Here is a 23,115-nt window from a genome sequence, read left to right as displayed (position 1 = left end):
GTGTCCACTGTTCATTTGTCCTTCCTTTCTAGTTTGCTTTTAATTAACATATTAGCACTGTAATTGTTTTTCCGCCATCAATATGCAAAAGTTAGAGCAAAAGGACCATGATGTGAAATTACCTACTTGCATCAAGATTGGCAAATTTCTATTCTCAGAATTCAAACCAGTGGGGTAGATGTACAACCTGCCAAAAAGAAAATGTTCATTATACTACAAAAGTGTACCTTTAGGGCCTGCCAAGGAAGAATTTTCTAGGTATTGCAGATTTTCCCAGAAAATGAGCTTCCCTGAAGTTGCTGAGAAGTGAGAATTTAATAGATGCATTCCAAAGAGAAGCTAAGAAGCTATTTGCTACAACTGTAAGTAAAAATATATATATATATATATATATATAAGTAGAATTAAGGACTTTCTTAAATGTACTTCATCTATACTCCCTCTAACAAAGTTTGAGTTTCTCTTCCCAGCTTTTGAAGCGTCAGAAAGTGGAAAGGTTATTTCATCCACTAGATTTCTTGTAAACACTTGTTGTGGAACATACTTTCTCCACTAATTATTTGCCACTTGGTAGAGTCTTTTAACTTACAGATATGGATCCAAGGCTTTTTGAGGCAATTGCAGGAAATGACAAAAACGGCTTCATCAATTTAGTTCAAGAGAATGAAAACTTTCTCGAACAGAGAACAGTTAGTTCCAGGAGTACAGTGTTACACTTGGCATCTAGATTTGGACACATTGAATTAGTAATGGAAATTTTGAAGTTGCACCCCATGGTTGGTGCAGAAGATATTAAGCTGGAGACTCCATTGCATGAAGCCTGTCGTCAGGGGCATACTGAGATCCTAAAGTTGCTACTGGAGACAAATCCCTGGGCTGCTGTTAAGCTTAATGCTGATAATCGGAGTGCATTCTTTATTGCATGCTGTCATGGCCATGTTGACCAGGTGAAGCTGCTTTCGAATCAGTCCTGGCTGCCAGGGTTAGAAGATGAACGATTTGTTCCAACATGTCTTCATGTGGCTACATTAAGGGGGCACACAGGTTGGTAGCACACTCATCTTGGCTAAACTATGCAAATTTACTCTTAATAAAAACTTAGAACTAATCACAGATTATTTAAATTTGCATGTATAATTAAGGTAGGACTATCAAGGAGTACGTAACCGAGGAAAAGAAAATATAATTAACTTTAATTTACTGCAACACGAGAAAATATCAAAAAAAGTCCCAAGGCCTCCACTTGTTTTTGTTTTTACATTATATGTACTACAGATAGAATAGATACAATATATAGATGAGAATTTACAACTCCTTTCTTCTGAGTTCTGAGTGAAAGGAGTTGGTCCAATATATATCTTTGGAGATGGGAGACTCTTAATTATCATCACCTATTTCCATTTATACTATAAATTCATACTTGGTTTGGCAGGTGTTGTTAGAGAGTAATTAAATGTGCTCCCACATTTTGCCTGGAAGGTTGATGGGAATGGATATTCTTCATTGCACCATTCTTGTAACAGTGGGCACCTGGAAATAACAAGAATGCTCCTAAAGCATAGTGCAGACCTTGCGCTGCAATTCAGTAACACGGGCTACATGCCACTGCACTTGGCAGCCATGAATGGAAATACTTTAATTTTTGAAGAATTTGAGCAGATGGCTCCCATATCCTTTCATCATCTCACAAGACAAGGAGATACAGTTTGTCATTTAACTGTGAAATACAAGCACTATGGGGCTTTCATGTGGTTGGTGAGTGCCTTCCACAATACTGATTTCTTCCACCGTCCAGATCAATGTGGTAACACTCTCTTGCATCTTGCAGTCTCTAGAGGATGCTCTAAGGTAAGAAAATTAAGGTCACACACTCATATATATATATATATATATATATTTGATACAATAATTATAGTTGCGAAATTTTGATGAACATGCAATATGATAATGGATTGGATGGTACAAGGCACACATATATTCTGGCATTTATTAATTAATGTAGAACAAACAGCACATGCCTTCCTAGAGCAGCAGGGGTGCAGGAAGTCACAATGCAAGGGCAAACGGGGGTGCTAATAGGGGGCTATTGGGGTAACAGTGTTGGAATTGCATGAAATTTGGCAGGTTGAAGGGAAACGGCGATCTGATCCAGATTCATGAACATCGCCAAAATTTAGGCAAATTCCTTCATTAAGGCCCCAAAAATAGTGTTTTTGCTATTTATAGTAATATTTGTTTTTCCTTAATAACTTTTAGTTTAAAAATCAGGACAAGGTCCTGTCTGTTTTGGGACAACCCTTAAAGTCAGTAATTTATGATTCTGCATTTAACTCAATTTTGCCATTTTTGGTAAAATTCAGTATTTTTGTCACCTAATCGCGTAATTAGTGCGAATTAGGGTTTTAGACGTTTTCCTTAGTATTTATATGTTTTGTAACTGTCAAAGGCAAATTAGACTATTATCAATAAACACAGACATTTTGTCAAATTTTCTTCTGATGGATTCCAGTTTTATTCTCCTTGTGGATTCAGGGAAACCCCTCGTGGATTCGAGGTTTACTACCAGGAACTAACAATTTAGTTTCTGTTCTATCAAGAGAGCATCGTGTGTGTTTTCTTTAAGCTTTCGTGACATTAGTTGGTATCAGAGCCTTAACTTACCTTGGTCTGATGGCTAACCAGCGAGACGGTGACCACCACAACAATGACGGTGGTGATGACGTCAACAACCCAGTCCTCACTAGCTAGGGCTGAGTTCCTTGATTTTCGTGATGAAAATCAATAGTTTCATGATTCAACCCAGCAGACTCTGGACCAAATTCAAGAAGCACTTGCCACCTCGCTTAATCGAAACCCTAATCATGATAACGAAGAGGGCGTGGCCCTCCCTATCGTGGTCCAAACTGGAACAGGCAGCAAGACTGCAACGAAGAGAACAGTGAGGATAAGGAGTATGCAGAAAGAGTCCTTGGGACTATAGGATGAAAGTAGAGTTACCATCCTTTAATGGTAATGTCTCTATTGAAGAGTATCTGGATTGGGTCAGTGAGGTGGAAATGTTTTTCGATTATATGGGTACTGCAGATGACAAACAGGTGTGTTTGGTGGCCTACAAATTGAAGGGAGGAGCATCGACCTGGTGGGATCGTGTTCAACTTAACCGTACCCGTGAACGAAAGCTTCCAATACGATCATGGAGGAGAATAAAAAGATTAATGGCAGATCGATTCTTACCACCAGATTACCAATAGGAGTTGTTTAGATAGTACCAGGATTGTAGGTAAGGTACTCGGACAGTTAATGAGCACATGAAGGAGTTTGACAGGCTGGCGAATCGCAATGATTTGGAGGAGACTGAAGATCAACGAATATCCAGATTTGTACATGGGTTGCGAGTTTCCATCCGAGATTAGGTATCCTTACAAACCCTATATACTTTAAATGAGGATGTGACCCTATCCAAGAAAATAGAATATCAGCATCTTAGGGCAGGTTCGAAGTTTTCCAACCGCAGTTCGAAGTCCTCCAATTCCACTACTAACAATAGTAAACAGCCCATGTTTATGCCACGATCACAACCCGTGGTTAGGGAGAATAGTGGTGTCAACCCGTCCACAGTGGCAGTAGCAGGATCCGCAGTCCAACCGATAGCGAACACCAACCCATATGCTAGGACAACTAGGAATAAGTGCTATAGGTGTGGAGAACCAGGGTTTCGATCTAGTACTTGCCCTAAGCGAGCCGCAGTGAATCTAGTGGAGGCAGAAGAGGGTGAAGCAGAAGGTGAACAAGAGGGTGAAGAGGTGTATAATGATGCTAATCTATATACCTATGGTCCGAATGAGGTACAAGAAGATGAGGAAGGCGTGCCATTAGGGAGGTCTTTGGTGATCCAGAGGTTGTTGCTCACACCAAGGGTGGAATATGGGGATTAGCGGAATGAGATCCTTCGAGCACAATGCACCATCAGTAAAAGGGCTTGTGATTTGATCATTGACAGTGGCAGTGTAGAGAACATCGCGTCGAAGAGTTTGGTTACCAAGCTGAGGCTGAAAACAGAAAAACATCCCTCTCCGTACAAGATAGGTTGGATCAAGAAAGGTACGAAAACTCTTATTAATCAACAATGTCGTGTTACTTTTTCTATGGGTAAGTGCTATGTAGATGAAATAGTTTGTGGTGTTGTTGAAATGGATGCATGTCATTTAATATTGGGTAGACCTTGGCAGTATGATGTAGATGCTACTCATAGGTGTAAGGATAATGTGTATGTGTTCTTTAAGAATGGCAGAAAAATTGTCCTTGGTCCTATTAAGGAAGCCAGTGTGCCCAAAGCTTCTAAAGTGGAAGGGAAGCCATCACTCTTCATAGTCAACAATGAGGATGAGTTTGACAGTAAGTGTAAAGAGTTGAAACAGATATATGCTGTAGTGGTAACGGATGGCGAGCCAAAGAAGGTTGCTAAAATACTCGAGACAATTCAACCATTGATCAAGAAGTTTGAAGAGTTTTTTTCAGAAGAGCTGTCTGCAGGTTTACCACCAATGCGCGACATCCAACATTGCATTGATTTAGCTCTTGGAGCTAATCTACCAAATATGCCACATTACAGGATGAATCCTCAAGAGAGTTAGATTCTACAAGGGCAGGTGGATGAGCTTCTGAGCAAAGGGCAGATCAAGGAGAGTATGAGTCCATGTGCGGTACCGGCATTGTTAACACCGAAGAAGGATGGGAGCTGACATATGTGTGTGGATAGTCGAGCCATCAACAAGATCATAGTCAAGTATCGATTTCCTATTCCTCGACTAGATGAAATGTTTGATATGCTGAGTGGGTCCAAGTGTTACACTAAGTAGGATCTCAAGAGTGGGTATCACCAGATTCGGATCTGACCTGGAGATGAGTGGAAGACAGCTTTTAAGACAAAGGAAGAGTTGTATGAGTGGATGGTGATGCCTTTCAGATTGTCCAATGCTCCCAGCACTTTCACGAGGCTTATGAATCAGGTATTGAAACCCTTTATTGGAAAGTTTGTGGTAGTTTATTTTGACAATATTCTGATTTACAATAAGACAGAAGCAGCCCACTATAATCATGTGCGAGAAGTACTGGCGGTGTTGCAGGCCAATGAATTGTATATCAACTTGAAGAAGTGCAGCTTCTTGAATGATAAGTTGCTGTTCTTAGGACATGTGGTTAGTGTGGATGGGATTCACGTTGATGAGGACAAGGTCCATGCAGTCAGAGAATGGTCAACCCCAAAGACAGTGAGTGATGTACAAAGTTTCCATAGGTTGGCAACCTTTTATCGGAGGTTTGTTCGAGATTTTAGTAGCATAGTAGCCCCTATCACTGAGTGTCTGAAGAAGGGGAGGCTCTCATGGGGAAAGGAGGTAGAACAGAACTTTGCCTTGATCAAGGAGAAGTTGAGCACAGCCCCGGTTTTGGCATTGCCCAACTTCAATAAGGTGTTTCAGGTGGAGTGTGATGCATCTGTGGTCAGGATAGGTGTTGTCCTTTCACAAGACAACAGACCAATAGCATTCTTTTGTGAGAAAGTTTGTGAGGCTTGAAGTAAATGGTCGGCTTATGAGCTAGAGTTCTTTGCTGTAGTACGGACCCTTAAGCATTAGGAGCCCTGATTTAGAGGGAGTTTGTATTATATACAGATCATTAAGCATTGAAGCACATCAACAGTCATTTTAGCATTAACAGGATGCATGCTCGGTGGGTAGCTTATATACAGCGCTTCCATTTCACATTGAGCACAAGTCTAGCGTCACTAATAAGGTGGCTAATGCACTCAGCATGTGAGCATCTTTGTTGACCATCCTACGTACTGAAATCGTAAGATTTGATTGCCTCAAGGAGCTGTACGAGAATGATGAGGATTTTGGTGATATTTGGGGTAAGTGTCAACAAACTCATACTGCTGTTAATTAGTATGTACATTCAAGATGGTTTCCTCTTTCGGGGTAATCAATTATGCATTCCTAAAAGTTCATTGAGAGAGCAGATCATTAGGGAGCTACATGGTGGATGTTTGGGTAGACATATGGACAGAGATAAGACTATAGCATTGGTGGAGGAGAGGTATTATTGGCCACAACTCAAAAGGGATGTTGGCAATCATGTGAGGAAGTGTCCAATCTGCCAAACTGCTAAGGGTCAATCTTAGAATACTGGTTTTACATGTCTTTGCCAGTTCCACAAGCACCATGGAAGGATCTGTCTATGGACTTTATACTGGGTCTTCCAGCGAGGTATGGATTCTGTTTTTGTTGTGGTTAACAGGTACTTGAAGATGTCCCATTTCATAGCATGCAAGAAGACTTCAGATGTTACTCAAGTGGCCAGTCTGTTCTTTAAGGAAGTTATGCGTTTGCATGGAGTGTCAAAGTCCATCACCTCTGATTGGGATACCAAGTTCATTAGTCACTTCTGGCAGAGTTTGTGGAAGCGTTTTGACACTTCCTTGAATTACAACAACACTAGTCATCCTCAGATTGATGGCCAGACAGAAGTGGTTAATCGCACTTTGGGGAATCTAATCCAGTGTATCTTAGGCGAGAAGCCCAAGTAGTGGGATCTTGCATTGTCCCAGGCAGAGTTTGCTTACAACAGCTTAGTTAGCAAAAGCACTGGTAAGTCTCCATTTGCCATCGTCTATTGCGTGCCCCCAAAACACGCTTTGGACTTGGTACCTTTACCTGAGCTTCCAGGAGTGAGTTAAGCAGTAAAGAATATGGTTGACCGTATTCAGGCCATGCAATAGGAGGTAAGGCAAAAACTTGAAACTACAAATGCCAAGTACAAGGAGGCTGCTGGTAAGAAAAATGTGAGAAGATCTTCAATGTTGGGGATTTAGTACTAGTCTATCTTAGAAAGGAGAGATTTCCTGTTGGTACCTACAACAAATTGAAGGACAAGAAGTTTTTTCTCCAGACATGAGCATTTCTTCTACCTTCAATGTTGCTGATTTGTATGATTATCATCCTCCTGATGAGCCAGTTAGTGGGAACTCAGGGTCGAGTTCTTTTCAAGTAGGGGAGACTGATGTAGAAGAAACAGCACATGCCTTCCTAGAGCAGCAGGAGCGCTGGAAGTCACAATGCAAGGTCAAAGAGGGGTGCTAGTAGGGGGCCATTAGGGTAACAGTGTCGGAATTGCATGAAATTTGGCAGGTTGAAGGGAAATGATGTTCTAATCCAGATTCATGAACGTCGCCAAAATTTAGGCAAATTTCTTCATTAAGGCCCCGAAAACAATGTTTTTGCTATTTATAGTAATATTTGTTTTTCCTTAATAACTTTTAGTTTAAAGGCTAAAATAAGGTCACGTCTGTTTTGGGACGACCCTTAAGGTCAGTAGTTTATGATTCTGCATTTAACTCAATTTTGCCATTTTTTGTAAAATTTGGTATTTTTGTCACCTAATCACGTAATTAGTGCGAATTAGGGTTTTAGACATTTTCCTTAGTATTTATATGTTTTGTAGCCGTAAGAGGCAAATTAGACTATTATCAACAAACACAGACGTTTTATCAAATTTTCTTCTGGTGAATTCCAGTTTTATTCTCCTTGTGAATTCAGGAAAACCCATTGTGAATTTGAGGTTTACTACCAGGAACTAACAGTTTAGTTTTTGTTCTATCAAGAGAGCATCGTGTGCGTTTTCTTTAGGCTTTCGCGACATCATTAACGTCCTTTATCATCAAACCAAAACACCAATTAGTTTTTGGTGTAAGCGGGAATTAAATTTCAGATCTTTAATACAAGTATCAGAGATTTTACCAATTGAGCTAACTGGAACCCACTTAACCTGATTCAATAGGAAATTAAACACATTCAATGTCCTTAGGAAATTACCTTATGTGATCCACCACCAATAATAGATGCTAGCTCCTATCAAAAACAAATATAATAATAATAATAGATGCTAGCTTTACTCTCTTACGATTAAGAAGCTGTCTCTTCCTGTATGTGGGGTGGCAGTGACCACGACCAGACCAAGTGACCGTGGTGCCCTAGAATTAAATTTTTTTTTTTAAAGTAGTATATATATTAGTTTATCATATTTGAAACTTTTTGTTAAAACAAAAAAATCATACATGGCCCTCTAAAGTTGAAAATGAACTCTGTTGAAGGCCAAAATTTTACAAGAAAGCCCATTCCATGAAAAGTAAAGAAGGCCCAATTCAAGCAGCAAGAAGAATCAACATTAAGGCCCTATTTATGTTCAGATTTCCAGCAAAAAAGGTCATTAAAAAGTCCAGCAAAATTCAGTGAAAGAACTGGGCCGGGATACCCAGAGGCTGCCAGAGGCCTAGGATCCTCAGGTAATGCAGGACAGCTACTGTGGGATTGAGACAACTCAAGAAAGGTACCACGAAATACAAGAAATGAAGAACAGAGATGTCCTTCTTAAGTACCCACTGGTGCAGCAAAGAATCAAAAAGTATAAAGCAAACATTCATGAAAAAGGAGCTGTACCACAAGGAACCAAGAATGAGAAAATCATACGTAGAAGCGACTGGAAGAGAACTTTCAATCCAGCAATAAAAGATTCCAACTATTTGGGAATAATGACAGTAAGGAAATACAACCGACAGTTGAGTCTGAAAAATGAGAAATCTTGAAGGAAGAGAGATTGAAGGCTAGTTGCCCAAGGACGCCCTGGAATGGAAAGTCAGCAAGTGACTTTTAGAGAAACAGCAACAAAAGATGAAAACTATGAGAAAAAAGGGAAGAGACCAGCCCTTGAGCAACTGTCACAGCACGAGCTCTGAGGGGCAAAAGAGAGAAATCACTAGTACCATGGAGCCCTAGAAAACACACTATAAAAGGAAAATAAAACCCATGTTGAAAGGGGGGAGGATTTTCAGTAGGAAGAATATCATAACAGAGCCATGAGAACTCTGTAAAATTTAAGAAAAAAAGAGGAACGTCTCCCGGTATCCCAGAAATAGCCACTATAGCACATATCTGTCTCCCGGTATCCCAGAAACAGCCACTATAGCACATACTTGGATTCAAAAGGATTCAAACTTTACAAGTCTTAGAGGCTTGAATAGCCATCAAAGTCTGTAATTTTTGAGCTTATTTGAACCTTGTATCACGTCTTAGTGAGCACATTTGTAATTCACAATTAAGAAAAATAATGAAATATCTCATATTGATTTGAGAATTTCTAACAATTGCTTTGCATATTTCTTTATTATATTATCTTCCTTTATTGCTTCTTGCTGCTCAATACATATATTCTTGCTTGTAAAGCTGAGTCTTTTGCCCAAGTAAAGCCACTCAGACTTGAGTTCCAAATCCCACAAGTCTTGTGCAAAAGCACTAAGTCTATGAGAATTGAGGCCAGGATCCTCATGGTTGAATCATTCTCATAAAATTCATTGACATATATGTATATGTATTAATATATATAAATATATATATATATATATATATCCTAATCTAAGAAACTAACAATTATTTGAAGATATGTGCCTTGTATAGTTGTTATTGTGTAGGACCTATAGAGGTAAAAGGAAAGGACAAAACTCCATTGCATAACAAGCATGGAGAAAGATTGTATAGTGCAGAGAACCAGAGATTCTGGGTTCTTACAGGCCTAATACGCCCCGGGATCCCACGACAGTACGTCCCGGGATCCCACGACAGTACGCCTGGGGTACCAAGTGAAGGAATTCTTTAAAATGTTTATACGATAAAAGATAAGCCTTAAATATTCTATTTCAATCTCTTTCTCATTGTGAATATTATGAACATCTATTTTACTTATTTTTGTAAGAGTAAAGGGTCATTTTATGATACTAAAACACTTATAATGGTATTTTATTGCTTAGGAGGAATCGCATTTTTGCCTTGAGGAGATTTATGTGACTTGCGCACAACTTGGTTTGTAATCAGCCCCCATTTAGTTGCGGTGAACCAAGCCCAGTCCACCAAAATACAACTATTTGGCCCAGGATCCTTGGGCTTGTGTGCTAAAGAAAAAAGCACTCTCACATTTTGGCGACTCCATTGAGGACTGGGAAAAAGGAGAGGGAAAAAGTAGTCCCTTCGCAAGCATGGCTCCAAATCTAGGAAACACCTAGAGGAAGGAAAGTTCCTCTTAGTGCATTCAACATCAAGATCCCGAAAGTACGGGTTCCTCCAACAAATGTTCTATTGGGAGACTCTATATGGAATTTTGGGGAACTTCCCAACACAAGATAAGTTTTATGCATCATTATTTTCTCCATTTTATATTTTGAACATAATGGACTGAAATCTATGGTTTTCAAATGGATAGCTTTCACTATGTTGCATGAAAGCAATAAAAGTAAACACTTGTTCTACACAATATAGAATCATAGATAAGTTTGGTTGTCATGCTCATCCTCCAACTAAATGGACCTCATTTTAAAAATATTCATAAAAGATACTGCAATATTGTTTTATTTCAACTTATTGGTGGTTGAGACCATGTTGCTAAATGGTTTTGACATTGATCAAAAGATCACAATGTTTTGAACATGGCATGGGATTGGCTGTTGATGACTCCACACCCTGAGCAATAGAAAGGGTAGGAAGGAGTGATGAGAAGAAAGCTGGTCAGTTTGATTAGCATTTATGCAGTTAGTTTAGTCCTAAACTTTGAAGTCCAAAACTTGAAGATGCTTGTTAAATGAGGTATTGGTGGTGTGAAACCACTTTGTACCATTGGTCTCCAAAGATAACTCACTGGTTTCATAAAAACTTAACTAATACTAAAGGTGTTTTGAGAGTACAGCCAACCTATAGAGTACAACCAAAAAGTTGAAAATAAATATTGAACTCAGCTAGAAGAAGCAAAACCTTTTTTCTCATGAAGATTCTACTCTTTACAAAAAAAGGGGTAAGAGGGGTCATGTAATAATATTTTAACAATCAAAACATTGTCTCATTATTAAAAAAAAAATGGAGAAGTGTGCCAAAAAAAAATAGAGATTGATGAAATGAAGATTGTATGAGCTACATAATAGAGAAATGGCCCCACATTTGGGGGTTAATGTATTCTTTCTTTTAAAAAAAATTCATGATATTGTTTCATTTGCTTAAAAAGAAAAAGAAGAAAGAGAAGTAAATGAATCAAAGAGATTTGATGAAATGTAAATCACATAGCAAAGCAATTTCCTCACGTTGTGGGGCTAAATAATTTTGCAGCAACTTGATAATAATATCATATGGCGCAAGTTAACAAAATGGACAAGTTCTTTGGCTCCACCCACGGGTTTAGCAAAATGAAGTAGTTCCATGATCCCAGCAAAGCCTTGGAGATCCTTGATCCCAACAAAGCCTAAGAAATCCTTGGTCCCAACAAATCTGAGGAGATCCTTTATTCTAGCAAGGCTGAGTACATTCTTAATTCCAGCAAAGTCTAGGAGATCCTTGACTCCAGGAGATCCTTGACTCCAGGAAAGCAAAGCCTAGGAGATCCTTGATCCCAACAAAGCTGAGGAGATCATTTATTCCAGCAAGGCTGGGTACATCCTTAATTCCAGCAAAGTCTAGGAGATCCTTGACTCCAGGAAAGCAAAGCCTAGGAGATCCTTGATCCCAACAAAGCCGAGGAGATCCTTTATTCCAACAAGGCTGAGTACATTCTTAATTCCAGCAAAGTCTAAGAGATCCTTGATCCCAGCAAAGTCTAAGAGATCCTTGGTCCCAACAAAGCTAAGGAAATCCTTTATTCCAGCAAGGCTGAGTACATCCTTAATTCCAGCAAAGTCTAGGAGATCCTTGACTCCAGGAAAGCAAAGCCTGAGAGATCGTTGACTCCAGGAAAGCAAAGCCTAGGAGATCCTTGATCCCAACAAAGTTAAGGAGATCATTTATTCTAGCAAGACTGAGTACATCCTTAATTCCAGCAAAGTCTAAGAGATCCTTGACTCCAGGAAAGCAAAGCCTGGGAGATCCTTGATCCCAACAAAGCTGAGGAGATCCTTTATTCCAGCAAGGCTGGGTACATCCTTAATTCCAACAAAGTCTAAGAGATCCTTGACTCCAGGAAAGCAAAGCCTGGGAGATCCTTGATCCCAGCAAAGCCTAAGAAATCCTTGGTCCCAACAAAGCTAAGGAGATCCTTTATTCCAGCAAGGCTGAGTATATCCTTAATTCCAGCAAAGTCTAGGAGATCCTTGACTCTAGGAAAGCAAAGCCTGGGAGATCCTTGATCCCAACAAAGCCGAGGAGATTCTTTATTCCAGCAAGGCTGAGTACATTTTTAATTCCAGCAAAGTCTAAGAGATCCTTGACTCTAGGAAAGCAAAGCCTGGGAGATCCTTGATCCCAGCAAAGCCTAAGAAATCCTTGGTCCCAACAAAGCTAAGGAGATCCTTTATTCCAGCAAGGCTGAGTACATCCTTAATTCCAGCAAAGTCTAGGAGATCCTTGACTCCAGGAAAGCAAAGCCTGGAAGATCCTTGATCTCAACAAAGCTAAGGAGATCATTTATTCCAGCAAGGCTGAGTACATCCTTAATTCCAGCAAAGTCTAAGAGATCCTTGACTCCGGGAAAGTAAAGCCTGGGAGATCCTTGATCCCAACAAAGTTGAAGAGATCCTTGACTCCAGGAAAGCAAAGCCTGGGAGATCCTTGATCCCAGCAAAGCCTAAGAAATCCTTGGTCCCAACAAAGCTAAGGAGATCTTTTATTCCAGCAAGGCTGAGTACATCCTTAATTCCAGCAAAGTCTAGGAGATCCTTGACTCCAGGAAAGCAAAGCCTGGGAGATCCTTGATCCCAACAAAGCTAAGGAGATCATTTATTCCAGTAAGGCTGAGTACATCCTTAATTCCAGCAAAGTCTAAGAGATCCTTGACTCCGAGAAAGCAAAGTCTAAGAGATCCTTGACTCCGAGAAAGCAAAGCTTGGGAGATCCTTGATCCCAACAAAGCTGAAGAGATCATTGATCCCAAAAAAGCTAAGGAGATCCTTTATTCCAGCAAGGCTGAGTACATCCTTAATTCCAGCAAAGTCTAGGAGATCCTTAACTCCAGGGAAGCAAAGCCTGGGAGATCCTTGATCCCAACAAAGCTGAGGAGATCCTTTATTCCAGCAAGGCTGAGTACATCCTTAATTCCAACAAAGTCTAAGAGATCCTTAACTCCAGGAAAGTAACGCCTGGGAGATCCTTGATCCCAACAAAGTTGAGGAGATCCTTAATTTCAGCAAGGCTAAGTACACCCTCAATTTCAGTAAAGCCTAAAAGATCGTTAGTTCCAACAAAGGCGAAGTATTTCCACGAATCCAGCAAAGTAAAATGGTTGTAAAAAAAAAAAAAAAAATGGAGGCATCCGGAAAATGGATAGAAGTTCCATAATAGCATCAAGAGAAGGTGGATCAAGCATGATTCAACAACCGCCTCATGTCTTAGGGGCTAAAGCCTATTATGCAATGGACCTTAAATATATTTTGAAGAAAATCAATAGAAACACTATATTGCAAGTCAGCAGCAAAATCAACATTATTGAAAGCTCAACAACTATACAATACATCTATCATTTCTTACAGCTCAATAATTGGGCTCACCTATGGAAATAACAAGATTTGGAGGAGATACAGAGACCACTGGAGGACACCTACAACTAGCTCTGAAGGCCAACCATGACATCACAACTATTGCCTAATCCTCTCAATGTACCACTAGTACGTGAAAGAGGGATTGAATGGGAAGCCCACAAAAGTCGCTGCCAATCTTAGACCTTTCATCCAGCATAAAGTAAACTTTGTGGAAAATATACTTTATGGTGAATCAGCTCTAACTGGAGAATATCCCATTGTTAGGATCTCGGGGGGGCTCCCATCCCAGAAGAAAGAAACAATACCCATTGTTTGAGGGATCCCTTGGACAGAAAAAGACAGAAGGAGGAAGGTTAATATACTGCTTATGAAGGTCCTGGAGAAACTTACGGATATGGAAAGAAAGACATAAATCCTACCAAAGGAAAAACTAGAAGAGTGAACTTGGGGGCTGACCCAAGGAACCCGGGGCCCATCCTAATCAGCAGTTAGTTATCAGTACAAAAAAAAAAAAAAAAAAAAAAAAAAAAAAAAAAAAAAGAGCAGCTAGTGGAGCTATTAAAAAAATATATATGAAGATTTATTGGTGTGAACTCCTTCAAACTAAATAAGGCACGTCCAAAGGATAAATTTCCTTCGCCTAACATCGATCTCCTCATAGATCCAACTAAGGCAACAACAATATCAACCATGAAGAGGCATACCACGATCAGGGAACTCAAGAGCTTCTTAGAAAGAGTTTCTTACATTAGGAAGTTCACACCAAGACCAACCTTGGTCATTAGTGGACTATCCAAACTGTTGAAAAAGGGGAATGTTTTCATATGGGGAGTTGAGCAACCAAATGTCTTTCATAAAATTTCAACAGATCATGAGTCATTTGCCTACCATATGGGTACTAGTCCATGGCAAAATCACTATTGTTGTACCTGGGATCTTGATCCCAAGCATACAATGCATTGAAGGACATTGAAATGAGGTATCCCAACATAGAAAGGGCGTGTATGGTAGTCATGCATCTCAACAACTGAATCATTACTTTTCATCCCACCAAATCCTCAATCAACTCTTGCAATCTTGAAGAGTAGCCCGGTGGTTAATATTAATTTTCCAATACAACATAGGTCTGAAGGATCCCCAGAGTTATCAAGAGCTAAGTTGTAACAAACTCACTGACCCAGTTCCCCGAAGAAGAGAAATACCTATTAAGTGAGAAGATCTCTAAAAAAGTAGTAGCGGTAGAGATCCTTGTAAAGAAACAGACTATGAGGTTTGTGAAGAAAGCCTTCAACGAGCATGCCTAGAGGAAGTCATCCTCTTCCAGGATCCCCGTACGAAGATCCCCCACTTGAAGAAAACACCATGACAGAATCATCTTGGTGGAGCTCCTGGCCATCAGTCTACCATTGAGAGCAACCTTAGATGACTCATAAAAGAAGATTATTTCCATAAAGAATTTGTTCACAGCCAAGAAAGGATATTTTAGAAGATCCTCGAAGAAGAAAACAAATCCTCATCCCTTTAAAGAAAAGAAAAGAAATCAGTTCAGTAAGCCCACTTGAAAATGAAGGGCTACGAAGGAACTTTTTCTGAAGATTGAAAAATTCAATGGTCATGAACAAATTTTCCAAGTGGCATGGCCTAGGACTTAGGAAAAGGCAAATTTTCCATGTACCTAGCCTAGAACTTGAGCAGAACAGAATTTTTTCCAAGTAACATGGCCTAGGACTTGGGAAAAGGCAAATTTTCCATGTACCTAGCCTAGGACTTGATCAAAAAAAGAAATTTTCCAAGTGGCATGGCCGAGGACTTGGAAAAAGGCAAATTTTCCATGTACCTAGCCCAGGACTTGAGCAAAACAGAAATTTTCCAAGTAGCATGGCCTAGGACTTGGGAAAGGGCAAATTTTCCATGTACCTAGCTCAGGACTTGATCAAAAAAAAGAAATTGTCCAAGTGACATGGCCTAGGACTTGGGAAAGGGAAAATTTTCCATGTACCTAGCCCAGGACTTGACTAAAACAGATTTTTCCAAGTGGCATGGCCTAGGACTTGGGAAAGGGCAAATTTTCCATGTACCTATCCCAGGACTTGATCAAAAAAAAAAAAAAAAAAATTTCCAAGTGGCATGGCCTAGGACTTGGGAAAGAGAAAAATTTCCATGTACCTAGCCCATGACTTGACCAAAACAGATTTTTTCCAAGTGACATGGCCTAGGACTTCGTAAGAGCAAACTTTCCATGTACCTGGCCCAAAACTTGGCCTAGAACCATTTTTCTAAATACATGGCCTAGAAATTGGCCAAGAGCAAAAGTTTCCAACTACGACCAAGAAAATGGTCAAAAGTAAAAGTTTATGGGTACAAGCTATAGCACGTACCAGCAATAGGTAAAAGTGCAGATTGTAAGCATATCCCAGTCATGGCTACAACTTTAGCATGTACCAGCAATGGGTACAAACTGTAACACGTACCAGCAATAGGTACAAGCCGTAGCACATCCTGGCAAAGGATGCAAATTGTAAGCAAGGCCCAACGAGGGGTACAAAGAGAAAGAGCCTCGAGTGGGTATGAAAACCCAAAAGTGGGTGTGTAAAGTGCACAAGATTGACCTCCTTGAAAGGAATTGGTTCAAGGGAGCCTAGGAAGCAAGGAAGGCGTAACTTAAAAAAAAAATTCTAAGAGTACATCACTCGAAGCCACACAAGCATGGATACTTTTGCAAGTTTCTATACAAAGAGATTAGTCAATGACATTGCAAACCAGCTAGCGACATTTCCCTCCTCCTTCAAGGTGCAAACTCACCAAAGGCTTGGAGGTATTTCGGCTTAACAAAAGAAAGGTACCCTTTTGGTAAGCCCACTCATTACTACCATGTTTGAATATATCAAAACACTGCAAAATGTTGTGCAAGAGGTATCACCCATGCACTAATATTTTATTCATATAGATTAAAACGAAAATTCTAAAAATTTTGGTCTTCTTACTTGACCAATTATCAAAAATCAAATTTGGAATTCTTGTGTGGTTGAGATCCTCACATGGTTTCATATACATGAAGTAATTTTTATTGCCATATCTTATTTGGCAATTGGCTTTTCCAGTGCATACACTGGGGGCTAAAACAAGATTATAAATTTTCCTTAGATATATCTTTTACTTGATGAAAATTAAGAAGTCTAGTGCGAACTTTACTATACATAAGTTTAGCCACTGTTATTTTCTTTGGCTTATGAACTATATGGAATATAGCAATTCAAACAACAATATAATTGGTGGCATGGTATGTGAATAATCTACTGCAATCTGAAATATTATATAATCTCTCACAATTTGGAAAAAGAATGAGGCAAAGATCAAGAGCATCCACCAGAAGAGCAAGGTCTTTAGCTAAAGCAAGGCGTGGAGATGTTCCTAAGCCTTCGAAGTCATGTCCTCAGGGAAGTTTCTATCTCTTAATACATTTTGAGAAGAATAGCTAACCTTGATTAGACTCTAAATCAGTATGTTTTTATGATTCAATGATTTATGATATCATGGTCCCATTGGTAAGTCACTATTCATGGACTAAAAATCTCATGGGGCAAACATCTTGGTGTTATTCACCTTAGCCATAGCAAGCATGTACTACAATGCATAGAATATCTTTGGCAAAGTTCATGGGGGATCCCCTCATTCAACCTATTTTGTAAAACAAACAAAATCTTGTTGACAAAGCTGTGCTATCTTATATTAAGATTTAATATGCATTCAACATGATTTTTGTATGCTACTTTCAAAAAAAAAAAAAAAAAAGCATATCCTAGAATTGCTAGCAAAAAACGTTAGTGCTAGAAATATACTCTTAGTATCAAATGCGATACCAATATAATTTGGTTATACATATATATCTGCATATATTATTGATAGTTTGACAAAGTTGATTTATTGAATACCAATCTACAGCCTAATACTAATATGAAGGTGAATTCTAATCTTTCGCAACATGTTAGCACATCCCATGAAGGAAGTGTAGCAATTCCTTTGGAGTTTCCCTCAAGAATTATTTGATCTACACATTGATTCTACAAACCAGAAAAGTGTCCAAAAATAATTTATTTTCTTGCGCGTGGGCTACAGGTAACCCACGAGCTCGGGGGGCTAATGTTGAAGGCCAAAATTTCACAAGAAAGCCCATTCCATGAAAAGTAAAGAAGGCCCAATTCAAGCAGCAAGAAGAATCAACATTAAGGCCCTATTTATGTTCAGATTTCCAGCAAAAAAGGTCATTAAAAAGTCCAGCAAAATTCAGTGAAAGAACTGGGCCGGGATACCCAGAGGCTGCCAGAGTCCCGGGATCCTCAGGTAATGCAGGACAGCTACTGTAGATTAAGACAACTCAAGAAAGGTACCACGAAATACAAGAAATGAAGAACAGAGATGTCCTTCTCAAGTACCCACTGGTGCAGCAAAGAATCAGAAAGTATAAAGCAAACATTCATGAACAAAGGAGCTGTACCACAAGGAACCAAGAATGAGAAAATCATACGTAGAAGCGACTGGAAGAGAACTTTCAACCCAGCAGTAAAAGATTCAAACTATTTGGGAATAATGACAGCAAGGAAATACAACCGACAGCTGAGTCTGAAAAGTGAGAAATCTTGAAGGAAGAGAGATTGAAGGCTAGTTGCCCAAGGACGCCCTGGAATGGAAAGTCAGCAAGTGACTTTTAGAGAAACAGTAATAAAAGATGAAAACTGTGAGAAAAAAGGGAAGAGACCAGCCCTTGAGCAACTGTCACAGCACGAGCTCTGAGGGGCAAAAGAGAGAAATCACTAGTACCATGGAGCCCTAGAAAACACACTATAAAAGGAAGAGAAAACCCATGTTAAAAGGGGGGAGGATTTTCAGTAGGAAGAATATCATAACAGAGCCATGAGAACTCTGTAAAATTTAAGAAAAACAGAGGAACGTCTCCCGGTATCCCAGAAATAGCCACTATAGCACATATTTGTCTCTCGGTATCCCAGAAACAGCCACTATAGCACATACTTGGATTCAAAAGGATTCAAACTTTGCAAGTTTTAGAGGCTTGAATAGCCATCAAAGTCTGTAATTTTTGAGCTTATTTGAATCTTGTATCATATCTTAGTGAGCACATTTGTAATCCACAATTAAGAAAAATAATGAAATATCTCATATTGATTTGAGAATTTCTAACAATTGCTTTGCATATTTCTTTATTATATTATCTTCCTTTACTACTTCTTGCTGCTCAATACATATATTCTTGCTTGTAAAGCTGAGTCTTTTGCCCAAGTAAAGCCACTCAGACTTGAGTTCCAAATCTCACAAGTCTTGTGCAAAAACACTAAGTCTGTGAGAATTGGGGCCAGGATCCTCGTGGCTGAATCATTCTCATAAAATTCATTGACATATATGTATATGTATTAATATATATATATATATATATATATCCTAATCTAAGAAACTAACAATTATTTGAAGATATGTGCCTTGTATAGTTGTTATTGTGTAGGACCTATAAAGGTAAAAGGAAAGGACAAAACTCCATTGCATAACAAGCATGGAGAAAGATTGTATAGTGCAGAGAACCAGAGATTCTGGGTTCTTATCGGCCTAATACGCCCCGGGATCCCACGACAGTACGTCCCGGGATCCCACGACAGTACGCCCGGGGTACCAAGTGAAGGAATTCTTTAAAATGTTTATACGATAAAAGATAAGTCTTAAATATTCTATTTCAATCTCTTTCTCACTGTGAATATTATGAACATCTATTTTACTTATTTTTGTAAGAGTAAAGGGTCATTTTATGATACTAAAACACTTATAATGGTATTTTATTGCTTAGGAGGAATCGCATTTTTGCCTTGAGGAGATTTATGTGACTTGCGCACAACTTGATTCGTAATCAGCCCCCATTTAGCTGCGGTGAACCAAGCCCAGTCCACCAAAATACAACTATTTGGCCCAGGATCCTTGGGCCTGTGTGCTAAAGAAAAAAGCACTCTCACAAACCCCAAAATTAAAAGTTATAACAAAAAACTCAAGAATTAAAATGATCACTAAACTAAGTCATATTTGTGTTTAGTAACCAAAGTTAAAAATAAAATCAATTTTTACTAATAAAATAAAAACAAATCCCATAAAATTTTAAAAAAAAAATCCATTAAGGAAAAAAATCAAATAATTATTAATTTGTGCATTTTGATTGTGTTTTGTATAACAATTTAATTGTGATTCGAAATTTAAATTTAAGAATTTGGGATTTGGATATTGTCATACTGCCAATGGCTGCATCTCATCCAACTATGATCAAACTATGAGTCTTTAAATGTTGAAATCAAGGAACAAACAAGTAGCAATTCCAATGATCGAAAAACAATAGTAAAAGGTTAGAATTACAAACTATTTTACGACATTTTTTACAAGTTTTTGATGTGGTGAGTGGTTATTAGTATATGAAAAAGTGATGTATGGTGAGCCCAGATGAGAAATAGTGAAAATTGGCTACATCAACAGTTTATAAAAATATTGTATCCATTGTGTGAGTGATGTTCTAATTGGGCTCATCTTTTTCAAGTTTGTTCCAGATTGTGGAGTTTGTGATCAATAAAACAACAGTGGAGATCAACTCCCAGAATGATGAGGGACTCACAGCTCTTGGCATCCTAGACCAGAATGAAAGTTTTGATAAATTCCCTTTTATTAAAGAGATGCTGGAGAGTGCTGGTGGTATAACCATGAAAGTTTTACATTCAAAAGAAGTTGAAGGAACTACTCCCCCTAACATATTTGAAGACGCTTGGAGGCGAATTAGCTTAGATAATGTGTCCAGGTTGCCCATAACAATGGACTTCGGTGATCCTCCCAACCAAGAAAATTCTGAAGCTCATTCCCCTCATCATCAAGTTGAAGAGGCAAACAAAATTCAGAATGACAACACAGCTAAGCCAGATTCTTCACTTGAGAAGAAAACTAGCTCCTTAACCAATTTGCAGCTACATAAGGTCCTCAGCAGAAGACAAAGGGTAAAACTTACTAAACTTCATAATGACCGTCGAATTAGGGAAAAAGAGACACACAGGGAGGCGCTGCAAAATGCAAGGAACACAATTATACTTGTTGCCATTCTGATTGCCACAGTTACTTTTACTGCTGGATTAAGCCCTCCTGGTGGTGGGGTTTACCAGCAAGAATCATCAATTGGAAATTCAAGTTCAACAGTGGCTGGAACAACACCTTTCAAGGTCTTTATAATAAGCAACAACTTTGCATTGTTCACATCTTTATCTGTTGTTTTAGTTCTAGTCAGTATAATCCCTTTTGAAAGAAAACCACAAATGATGCTACTGGTTGTTGCTCACAAAGTCATGTGGTTAGCTGTCTCATTCATGGCTATGTCTTATGTTGCAGCCACATGGATAATTTTACCATATGGTCACTGGAAAGAATGGATACTTGCTATCAGTGCAGCAACCATGGGAACTCTATTCTTCTGTCTAGGAGTTGTGTTGGCTAGACACTGGCTGAGGAAGTCGAAGTGGGTGAAAGAGAATGGTAAGACTAAGAAGAAAGGGATTGTTGCACCCACTGAAGGTAAAACCCAGTCACAATCTGCTAAGCCTGACATCAAACTCGACATCAAGTCTCACTCCACAAACTCTAACACTAGAGATGTAACCCGATCAGAATCTAAATCCAATTCCTCCACTAACTCTGACGTTAGTAGTTGCAGAGGCCTAGGATATCATGCATACTGAACAGTCAAAATTGAGGACAGAGCAACTTATTTGATCTTAAAGCAGCAATAACCTTGTTGGTAGCTTAAGCATTTGCTTTGAAAATCATTTTCTAGTTTGTACTTTTTGTTCTCATTCTGTACAAATGGCTTACTTCCTGTTTTCCAATGAATTCACTTGGTTTTCAAAGGAATGAAAATCATTGCACATGTATGGAAAAATGAAAATTCATGGTAATTGTACTTTTATTATGATAGAAAACTGTGAAAAGTGTGAAAACATGTTTCCTAAGTATGTTGATCAAATAATTTCCCAATAATTGGGTGATTCCAACTCTACAAAGGCTCTGAGACAGCATAAGGTGTTTCCTTCCAGTTCAACCTATCACATTACTTGTACTAACGACCGCTAAATCAAAATTAACTATACTGGTTCCCTTACTGACTAATCAAGCATCCTAACTAAATAATTACAATACAATCAAGTATCCCATTTAGTCTATCTATCCAACCATCAAACTGTTCAGAAAATTAGCATAGTGAAAAGCACTGTGTAAACAATAGGGGATACTCCTATTTTTAAGCAAATTTCCTCATTTCGAAAAGTGCTGAAATTCATAGCAAGCTTAAACCAAGACAATGAAAAGTGCAAAAACTGGAACATATTTCATAGATTTTTGTTTTGTTTTAAAAAAAAATCCTGGACAAACTATTTCTCTCCCTTGCTACTATCCTATTTGCAATTTCTGAGAATCAAACTACTATATGCCTTCCAGTGTAATTGTTGAGAAACAGTAAAAATGGGGGGAAAAAAAAACAATATATATATATATAACTCTAAATATTATGTCAATGTATATTTCCCGTTTACTTTATAGAACGAAAAGATCTTGTTTTGGTTCATGAAAATTTGAAGCTTAAAAAAAAAGGTTGAATATAAATTTTAAGGAACATACTAATTTCCAAGTCCCAAGTCCCAACTAACCCAAAGGAAAAAAAAAAAAAAGGTAAGAACATGAGCATGAAAAGACAAGAATCATGTTTAGTTCTTTTTGTTAAATCATACATGGGACACCAAAGAAACAAAACCACCAATTGACCAAGCCAAGAATCAATTTTTTTCACAAGTCTATTTAGGGAAGGCATGACATACATGGAGGTGGTTGCCAAGACAGGCTTGATAAGGCAAGGCCTTGAAGCTTGAGAGTTGAGATTAAGATCGCACCTTTTGTTTCCGTCGTATACTTTTTGTTGTACTTTCCAATAAGTAGCAGTCTTACATTTTGGAATGTTATTCTAAAGATTTAAACATAAATAAATAAACTATTGATACGGGGTTTAATTAAGTTAGGGATATTGAACATGATTGAGAATTTTTTGAATTTTATCGATAGTACATAGTAGCCTTCATGTTTTGACATGCACACTTCCAATCCGGTGGTCTGACTGAAACTCATGAAATATTGTTTCGATTTTTATAACTTTTAGATTTGTTTAAAGTGAATTTAAGAAATCCAACCGTCCTTCTCAAAAAAAGAAACGTCCAAATTACAATTTTGACCTTAAATTGTGAATTGACAGTTTTGCCTTTTGTAAGGTTAAACATAGGTTGCAAAATGTGATATTTACGTACTATAGTTTTTTTTTTTTTTTTTTTTTTTTTAATTTTTTTAATTTTTTTTTTTTATGCAATCCCCTCCCCTCTCCATTTTACTATCATCACTTGATTTTGTGGATTTGGGCATTGTGTGTGATTTTTGGTATAGTTGTTTTGATGGATCAATTCCATGTGTTGGTTAGGGATGGCAATTCATGT

General features: G+C 38.5%; 1 pseudogene; it reads left to right on the top strand.

Annotated features, from left to right (window-relative positions):
* Positions 1-454: 454 nt before the first annotated feature.
* Positions 455-21,321, top strand: LOC126727942 (ankyrin repeat-containing protein At5g02620-like; annotated as a pseudogene).
* Positions 21,322-23,115: the final 1,794 nt, after the last annotated feature.

The sequence above is a fragment of the Quercus robur genome, chromosome 5 (genome assembly GCF_932294415.1).
Source record: "Quercus robur chromosome 5, dhQueRobu3.1, whole genome shotgun sequence".
Classification (NCBI taxonomy): domain Eukaryota; kingdom Viridiplantae; phylum Streptophyta; class Magnoliopsida; order Fagales; family Fagaceae; genus Quercus; species Quercus robur.
Note: the sequence above shows the minus strand (reverse complement) of the source record. Positions and strands in the feature narration are given on the sequence as shown.